The sequence below is a fragment of the Myotis myotis genome, unplaced genomic scaffold (genome assembly GCF_014108235.1).
Source record: "Myotis myotis isolate mMyoMyo1 unplaced genomic scaffold, mMyoMyo1.p scaffold_m19_p_19, whole genome shotgun sequence".
Taxonomy (NCBI): Eukaryota; Metazoa; Chordata; class Mammalia; order Chiroptera; family Vespertilionidae; genus Myotis; species Myotis myotis.
Window position 1 is genome coordinate 14916967 of NW_023416323.1, and position 8326 is coordinate 14925292.

General features: G+C 48.0%; 1 protein-coding gene across 11 annotated transcripts in view; it reads right to left on the reverse strand.

Annotated features, from left to right (window-relative positions):
- The window catches only part of LOC118674202 (BTG3 associated nuclear protein), a 147884-nt gene extending 139864 nt beyond the window's left edge, over nucleotides 1-8020 (reverse strand). For 4 of the 11 annotated variants that reach the window (XM_036345666.1, XM_036345665.1, XM_036345663.1 and 1 more), the window contains exon 1: nucleotides 7769-7870. The gene's annotated coding sequence lies outside the window, so the exon portion shown is untranslated. Of the gene's footprint in view, nucleotides 1-5931; nucleotides 6017-7768 lie in introns of all 11 variants that reach the window. The other 7 variants (XM_036345658.1, XM_036345655.1, XM_036345669.1 and 4 more) reach the window with 5 other exon arrangements.
- Between the last annotated feature and the right edge of the window lie 306 nt (nucleotides 8021-8326).

Sequence of the window (8326 nt, forward strand, 5' to 3'; positions counted from 1 at the left end):
GTTTTAGGAGAGAAATATCAGTTCACAAAACTGGGGCTACTATTAGCCCAACTGAGTTGTTTTACAATAACATCTGGGGAAAACCAGTATGTCACTTCTCCACAATACACCTTATTGGATAAGTAACTCAGAACCTCACAATATTCAGTGAGTGGTTGACTGCTAACTTAAATTGATTTAGAAAATATATTCACAGCATTTCTTTGGTTCTCTACATTTTCATTGTGGCAATAACTTTGTTTGACATTATTTTGTACATGTAATAAAGTATATACATATAAGCTGTCTGCTTCCCAAGAGATTTGAGCCTTAGTTTCCAAATCTGTAGCAATCTCATTTTTTCTTTGCCGATCACATGCCATAATATTTGTAAAGTACTTAATTCAGGTGCGTTTACCACACAGGGTTATTGCAAATGAATGAATTTTTGCATATGTAGAGAACTAGGACAGTGTCTGGCATATATGCAGGGTTCACTACCCTTTTGCTATTATTATATTTTCTCCTGAGCATCAAGACTGTAATTTGGATAAACTGCAGCAAAAGAGGCTTCATTGTCTTTAGACAACTTTAGCTATCATGAAACTGCCAGTATTGAGACACAACCTTCCCACTGGCATAGCCAAAGGTAATTAGCATGATTTCTTCCTCTGTTACTTTAAAGGGGTGAGAAAACATTTGCAAATATTAGTATAAAATTATACTTTAAAGTGGGATGATCAATGGACTTTTTTTCAACCATGGGAGATATTTTTTGGTTGCCCAAGTGATGGAGAAGAGGTGCCACTGGCAACTGTACGGGGAGGGGGGACTGTACATCCTGTAATGCTTGGGTTAATCCTTCACAATAACTGTCCGGCATCCCTTGACTTTCAAATGTCCAGAAGACATTTCATGAAAATGAAAAATCTATAATTATCACACATAGATTCTAACTGTATTTTAAATGTAAACACAAATACTTTTGTTCTAATATTGTTGCTTTTCCAAATTATAAAATAACTAGAGGCCCAGTGCATGAAATTCATGCACCGGTAGGGTCCCTAGGCCTGGCCAGCGATCAGTACCTATCAGGTTCCCCACCTCCCTGCCTCCTCCTTCCCTCACTCCCTCAGCACCCATCTGGCATTGGTCACCTGCCATGTTATGCATCGTCCCCTGGTGGTCAGCACACATCATAGCAAGTGATTCAACTCCCAGTCTCCTGGTCAAACTCCCAAGGGGACACTTTGCATATTAGCCATATATGTATATGTGTGTCTATATATATATATATATATATATATATATATATATATATATACATACACACACACACACACACACACACAAAAGAGGACCGGTGCACAAATTTGTGCACTGGTGGATTCCAGCCGGCCCGCCCCAATGGCGGCCATCAGGGGCAGGCTGGCACAGGTGGTTTGCCAGCCGGTCCCGCCCCCGACCGGAGTGGGAGCAACCACTCAGAGGATGGGCCGGCCAGGGCAAGGGGCCACAGGCGTTCCAGTTGTTCCACTGTTCGGTCAATTTGCGTATTACTCTTTTTTATATAGGACTAGAGACCTGGTGCATGAATTTGTACACCAGTGGGTCCCTCGGCCTAGCCTGCGGGATCAGGCCAAAACGGGCCCTCCAACATCCACCGAGGGGCCCGGACTGCGAGAGGACACAGGTCAGGCCAAGGGACCCCACCGGTGCACGATCGGGGCCGGGGAGGGATGCAGGAGGTTGGCCAGCAGGGGAGGGAGTGCAGGACTCCAGGGCATGTCCAGCATGTCTCACTCAGTCCCAATTGCCTGGACCCCAGCAGCAAGCTAACCTACCAGTCGGAGCGTCTGCCCCATGGTGGTCAGTGCACGTCATAGTGACTCGTCGACCGGTTGACTGCCTGCCTCCTGGTGGTCAGTGCACATCATAGCAAGCAGCTGAGCAGCCTTCGCATATCATTACCATATTACACTTTGATTGGCTGGACGGAGGACCGGACACTTAGCATATTTGGCTTTTATTATATAGGAAGAATATTAGACTCCTTGTAAAATAATGAAACATTATAGAAAATGTAGAAAATATTATTTAGGAAAAGTAAATCTGCCATATTTTCAACTGTTATGGACTGAATTGTGTCCACCCCCCAAAAAAAATTCATGTTGAAACCTTAGTCCCAGTAACTCAGAATGTAACTGTATTTGGACACAGGGCCTTTAAAGATGGGGTTAAGTTAAAATGAGCCATTAAGGTGGACCCTAATCCAACCTGACTGGTATCCTTATAAGAAAATTTTGACAAACGAAGAGACATCAGACAAATATGTACAAAGAAAGACCATGGGAGGGTACAAGGTGGCCATCTATTTGCAAACCAGAAAGGCTGGAGAAGGAACCAAACCTGCTGACATCTTGATATCAGATTTCTAGCCTCCAAAACTATGAGAAAATAAATGTTTAAGAAAAACAAAAACAAAAAAAACCCTGGACATTTCTGAAAAGCACTCGGCAGTATTTTGGCAAATGTCCCTCTGAGTTTTCTCATTAGACTTAGGGTATGCATTTCGTCTCAGTGGATCACACCTGATATTATTATGTATTATTAGTGGTGATGGTAAGGCGGTATCTGCTGGGTTTTTTCACTGTGATGCTACTAATTTTTCCTTTGCAATCTACAAATATCTTGGGAAAGATACTTTTGGGCTATGTAATACCACAGATTGGAGATTTAAGAAGACGTAACAACTGAATAAATGGTGGGATCCTGGATTAGATCCTGAAACAGAAAAAGGATATTAGTGGAAAATTGATGAAGTTCAATAAGGACTATGATTTAGTTAATATACTGTGCCGATATGTTAATTTTCTGGTTTTCCTAAGGATATTTGATTAGTAAGGTATCAGGATTAGGGGAAGTAGGTGAAGGGAGCAGGGAAGCCCTCTAAACAATTTTTGCAACTCTTTTGTAAAATTACTTCAAAATTAAGTTTACAAAACTGCAGATTCTAATTCCATATGTCTGGGCAGGGCCTGGGAACATGCATTTCCCTAAAATAACTAGTGTGGTGATGTTGCTGGCCTGTGGACCACTTCACTAGCAAGGCCTTGGCAAACACAGCTGATGCACTTCACTGTGTGCAACTTTCAAAGGACAATAGACTAAAATGCATCACAATTACACTTTGTTCAGTAATCACTGCTTATCTAGAGGCATTCCTTAAACTTTGGCATGCTGAAAGGCTCTCCTAGAACACTGATAGTGAAAGCCGACTAAAGAATCTGAAATCACAATCTTTGCTACAAGACCCATCTATGATTGCCCTTCCCCAGCTAAGCCTGGCACCCACTCGAAGGCTGCAGAGCCAGAAGAACCTCCACAGGGAACAAACACCATCCACCCACACTTGCAATATGGAAACAGCCATGGGGATCATGACTGGCCCCATGTCCCACTGACGTGGGCATCATCACCTAGACCACTGGGAGGCAGGAGAGAGGAGGAGCACAGTGATGTGGAGAACAGGTTCTGGAATTCTGGCTCATAGCAAGGAACTGGCTGTTCACATGTGATCACTGCTCATCCCATTAAAATGAATTTAACAGTATATAATAAACCCGCAAGAAAGAAAATAAGAAGGCAGACAAGAGACTGCAAATTTCTGGCAGACTAAGAGAATCTAACGATGACACAGGAAACAGCAAGTAGAGCATACAAGAGTGGGTACAACCAAAGGAGGGCTCTAAGCCCACATGCAGCATGCTGGGTCCCAAAACCCAGGACTCTCAGCAGAACTCGAAGTCTGCGCCTGCACACAGAAGACAGTCCTGGTACAGAAGAGCTGTACAACAGGCCCTCTAGATCAGTGGTCACCAACAGGTGGTCCACTGGTGGTCTGTGAGGTCTGATAGGTTGGCGACTGCTGATTTAAGGAAACCTTTGGAGCAGCGGTTGCCAACCAGTGGTCCGTGGAACAACTGGTGGTCGGTGAGGTCTGAAAGGTTGGCGATCACTGCTCTAGACCAAGTGGGACACCCCCAACCAAAGGGGTCTTCCTTTTGCTGAGAGGCCCAGATACAATCTCTCAAGCCATCTGGCATTCCAGGTCCAAGCACAAGCTCCCAATCACCCAAAGGGAAACCCACACATTTTCAAAACCAGCCCCACAGACTCAGATCTGACAGTTTCCTCTTGCTTTGACAACAATTACCAATAATTGAGGAGTACTTGCCATACGAAGCAAGAAGCCAGTATTTTTTAAAAGACAACAGCGACATTAAACGAAGCAAGAAATTAGAAAACAAAAAAAAGAAACAATCCTTATTTGTATCCTCAGTGTCAAGAAGATAATGCATTATAAAACAATAAGCTACTATAAAAAAGGAATAAAGCAAATATACTCTTGGAAATTAACATTTCAATTATGGAAATAAAAAATCTATATACATAAAAGCCTAAACGACTCTTCAACTGGTAGCTATGACATGCACTGACCACGAGGGGGCAGATGCTCAATGCACAGGCATGCAAACATGGAACAGACTGATGAATCTCCGAGGGAAGGGCGGGAAGAGATTAACCAAAGATCGTATATGCATCCGAGAGGCCCAGTGCACGGATTCGTGCACTGCTAGGATCCCTCGGCCTGGCCTGTGGGGATCGGGCCAAAACCAGAAGTCCAACATCCCCCAAGGGGTCCTGGATTGTGAGTGGGCGCAGTCCAAGCCAAGGGACCCCACCGGTGCACAAATCTGTGCACTGGACCTCTAATTTAAAATAGAATTAGAAGGTAAATTGAAGCCTTCTCTCAGATATAAGAATAAAATGACACAGGAAGAAGATAAAGATAGATTCAGGAGGTCAAGATGTCCATTATCAAACTAACAGGAACTTGTAAAAGAGAAAAGAGCAGAAGAAATTCTCAAATAAATGAAACAAGAGACTTTCCCAGAGCTGAAGGACAAGACCCCAGGATCAAAGAGCACATCCTTTGGCATGCTGGAAATGTCCTAAAATGAAAGAGGATCCTAAAAAGTTAGCCAAAAGGAATAAGGCTACTTGGCCAAAGGCTCTCATTGAAATGAAAAAAGCCAAGATTAAAATATGGAGTCCTGAACAAGTCCAGATGTATAACAAAGGAAAATATCAGGATGATGCCTGTGCTGGCATGGAGCAGTTAATCCAGGTTAGAAAAAGGACAGAGGGTTGGAGGGGACCAGGAAGGTTGAAGAGATTTGACACTATATTGAGAATTTAACCCCTAGAGTGCCAGGAAGCATGACCGCGCTCCTCCTGACTTTCGCCAAAAGTGCCGGGAGCGCTATCGCGCTCCTCCTGCAGTGTCACTGTTAGATGCTAGTAGTTCACTCTTTATTAACAGATGGCACTTAAGTGCAGAAAACAAATGTAGTAAAGGTTTCCTTAGGTTTTTGAATATGTAACTTCTTTACCTGCGACTCATAATTTTTTTCCTAAACTGCTGTAAAATCAGCAAAAATGCCTTGGCATTTTTAGCATAGTTCCTAGGATATTGGTTGGCACTCAAAGGGTTAAAACAATGTAAGGAGTCAATGGACACAGGAAACACAAAGAGAGAGGCCATTACAAACAATAGAAAAAACAAACAGCTGTATTAGAAGGAAAATGCATTAACAAACAATATTTACATAGTTACAATTTGAGTTAACTGAAACAGTGAATTCAGCAGATAGAAAAAATATATTAAGAGCTAAATCATACTAACGTAACGTCAAAAATGTGTAAAATTATTATCAGCTTATCATTTAGAGTTATTAAGAATTTCTTGAAGAAACAACAAAAAGATATAAGGAGGGGGACTAAAAGGTGGGACAGGGGACTGTTGCTTTTCATTGTAAGTTTTTCATTGTGTATAATTCTTTAAAAGATTAAATACACGTATGTTTAATTTTTTAAGACCATTCAAACCTTGGCTCTGTGTGTCGTAGGCAAGTCACTTAACCTCTGGATCTGTCACCTCATCCATAAAACAGGACAGTAGCTCACTGGGTCGCTGTGATGAGAAACACTGGAGATTAGCAGTCCCTGCCACGGCACATTAACGGCAGGTGTGTGTGTGTGTGTGTGTGTGTGTGTGTTTACAGCCCATGATAGAATACATGACAACAACATATTATTTTAACTGCAAGACAAAGGGGAAACGGAGCTGAATAGATAGAACTTTACAGGCAGTTCTCAAGTTTCCTTTTACCACTGGACGGCTATCTGTCCCCAGGGTTGTCCTAAAAGCTGGACGTTACGTTATCCAATCATCTATTTTCTAATGTACCGTTTCCCTCGCGAAGACCACTCAACTATCCCGTTATTTTTCTGTTTCCCAAACTTCCAGCTACAGCTCTGCCCTCTCACCAACTGGTTTAGTTTAGTGCTCATTCTACCAGCGCAGTCGGGTCTCAGCGCAGTCCTCGGTGGACATCTGGGGAGAACAGGTCACACCAACTAGCGAGCAACCACCTGTTCCACTTCCAGACGCTAAACTGGGCCTCCCTGGTCGGGAGAGGCAAGCTCTCCATCCTCGGAAGTCACTCTTGTTGACAGTCCTTCGGGGAATATTTATTTCTCCAATATCAAGGCAATCCCTGCCATCTCATCAGACAAATCAGCCCTCTATTAAGGCAATGTATGCAATCCGCTCACAGTGGACGCGGAAGGCACAGGCACGGGACTGGGGGGGGGGGGGGGGGTGTCTTCAAAGCAAAAAACTAAGGCCACATTTTTAAAGGATTAAACCACAGAAATAGCAAAAAAAAAAGTATAGGAAGGGGGGAAAACACACCCTGAAATCCTCATTCATCCAGCTGGGGAGCCCTGGGCCGGATCCGCCCCGAGGCTAATGCTGCCTGCTCCCCAGAAGGCCCCGTACGCCCCCCTCTGCCGCCGGGAAGCCGCGGGCGGATCCAGCGAACGCCGCTCGCGGCCTGGCTCTCGGGGCTCCATGCCCCGCCGGTTAACACCGAGCGGGAAGGGGGCTGACAGGGGCGGCCCCCGAAGGGTCTTGGGCGTCTGCAGTTTCCCATTTCCCACAAGTGAGGCCAGCCTGCCCCTCCCGCAGCCGCGAGCCGGCCGTCTGCGGGGAGCCCCTCTCGCAGGGCTGCTCCCCAAGTCTCAATGCAGCTGGCGCGGCCCCCGGTCCCGGCCAGTCACCCGGACCGTCCTACCCAGACGCCGCGGGGCAGGGGGCGGGGGCGGGGGCGGGAGCGGGGCGGGAGGAGGGCAAGTGCGAAAGAAAACTGATGGAAAGAACGGAACCGTCTTCGCCGGGAAGAAAACCAGCCTGCGCTCGGCCCTCTGACCCGGCTCCCCGGTGTCGGAATGCTGCGGGGAGAGCGCCAGGCGCCCGAGGACGCGTGGGTCGGGGGGCCTCAGCAACCGGGGGTCTGACAGGGTGGAGGGGCGCCCGGAGGGAGGGAGCGGCGGGGTTACGGGGGTGCCCCCTGCAGAGGTGCCCGGGGGGCTAAGGCCGTGGGGCGTCCGGAGGGCTGACTAGGCCGAGGGGAACGCAGGGGTAGGAGGGGTGCCCGCAGGGCTCACGGGGGAGGCGGGGCCCGAGGGCGCTGAAGGGGCTACCGGACGGAGGCAGCGGGCCGTTGGCGGGCCGAGCAGGGCGTCCGGGTGGGGGCGGAGGGCGCGGGCGCCGCGGCCGGAGGAGGGCGAAGGGAGGAGGGAGGAGGGGAGATCTCGCTCTCGTCTCGCCCCGCGGGAAGGGGGAGGTGGAGACGCGACCGGCTGCGGGAGCTGCAATTACCGTGTGGGCTGCGGAATTCTCGTGGTGTTTGTCGGGGAGATGCGATAATGGCGCCCGTCCTCGCGAGAGAAGCCGCTGATCTGCGCAGGCGCTGGGAGTCGCTCCCCGCGGCCCTCCACCCTGCATCATCTGCGCAGACTCCCCGGACGGGCGCGCTGGGAGCGAGGGCGGGGTCTGTCGCTCTAGGCCTGCAGGGCGCGCCATCTCCCGCGCCCATAGCGCCGAGCATGCGCACGCGTCCTGCTCCCGCGCCACAGTTGGGACCCCGAAGAGTTTTTACTTCCCTGTGGTGCGCCCGGGCTTCTCGCTTGCCGGTTAGAAGTCGCGTTGGTGGGCCGTTGGAGGAATTTGCATTTTCTTTGATATTGAAGGAATAGAAAGTAGCTCCACCCAACGACTACATATCCCGGAGGGCCCTGCGCGGTCCGGGAGCAGTGCATTCTAGGACTTGTAGTCCCGGCGTCTGCTCCATGCTTGCCGGTACTAGTAGTTTCTACATACTCTGGTCGCCCGGCCCGCCCCTTGGGCTGCTGGGACTTGTAGTTCATATGCTCGAGC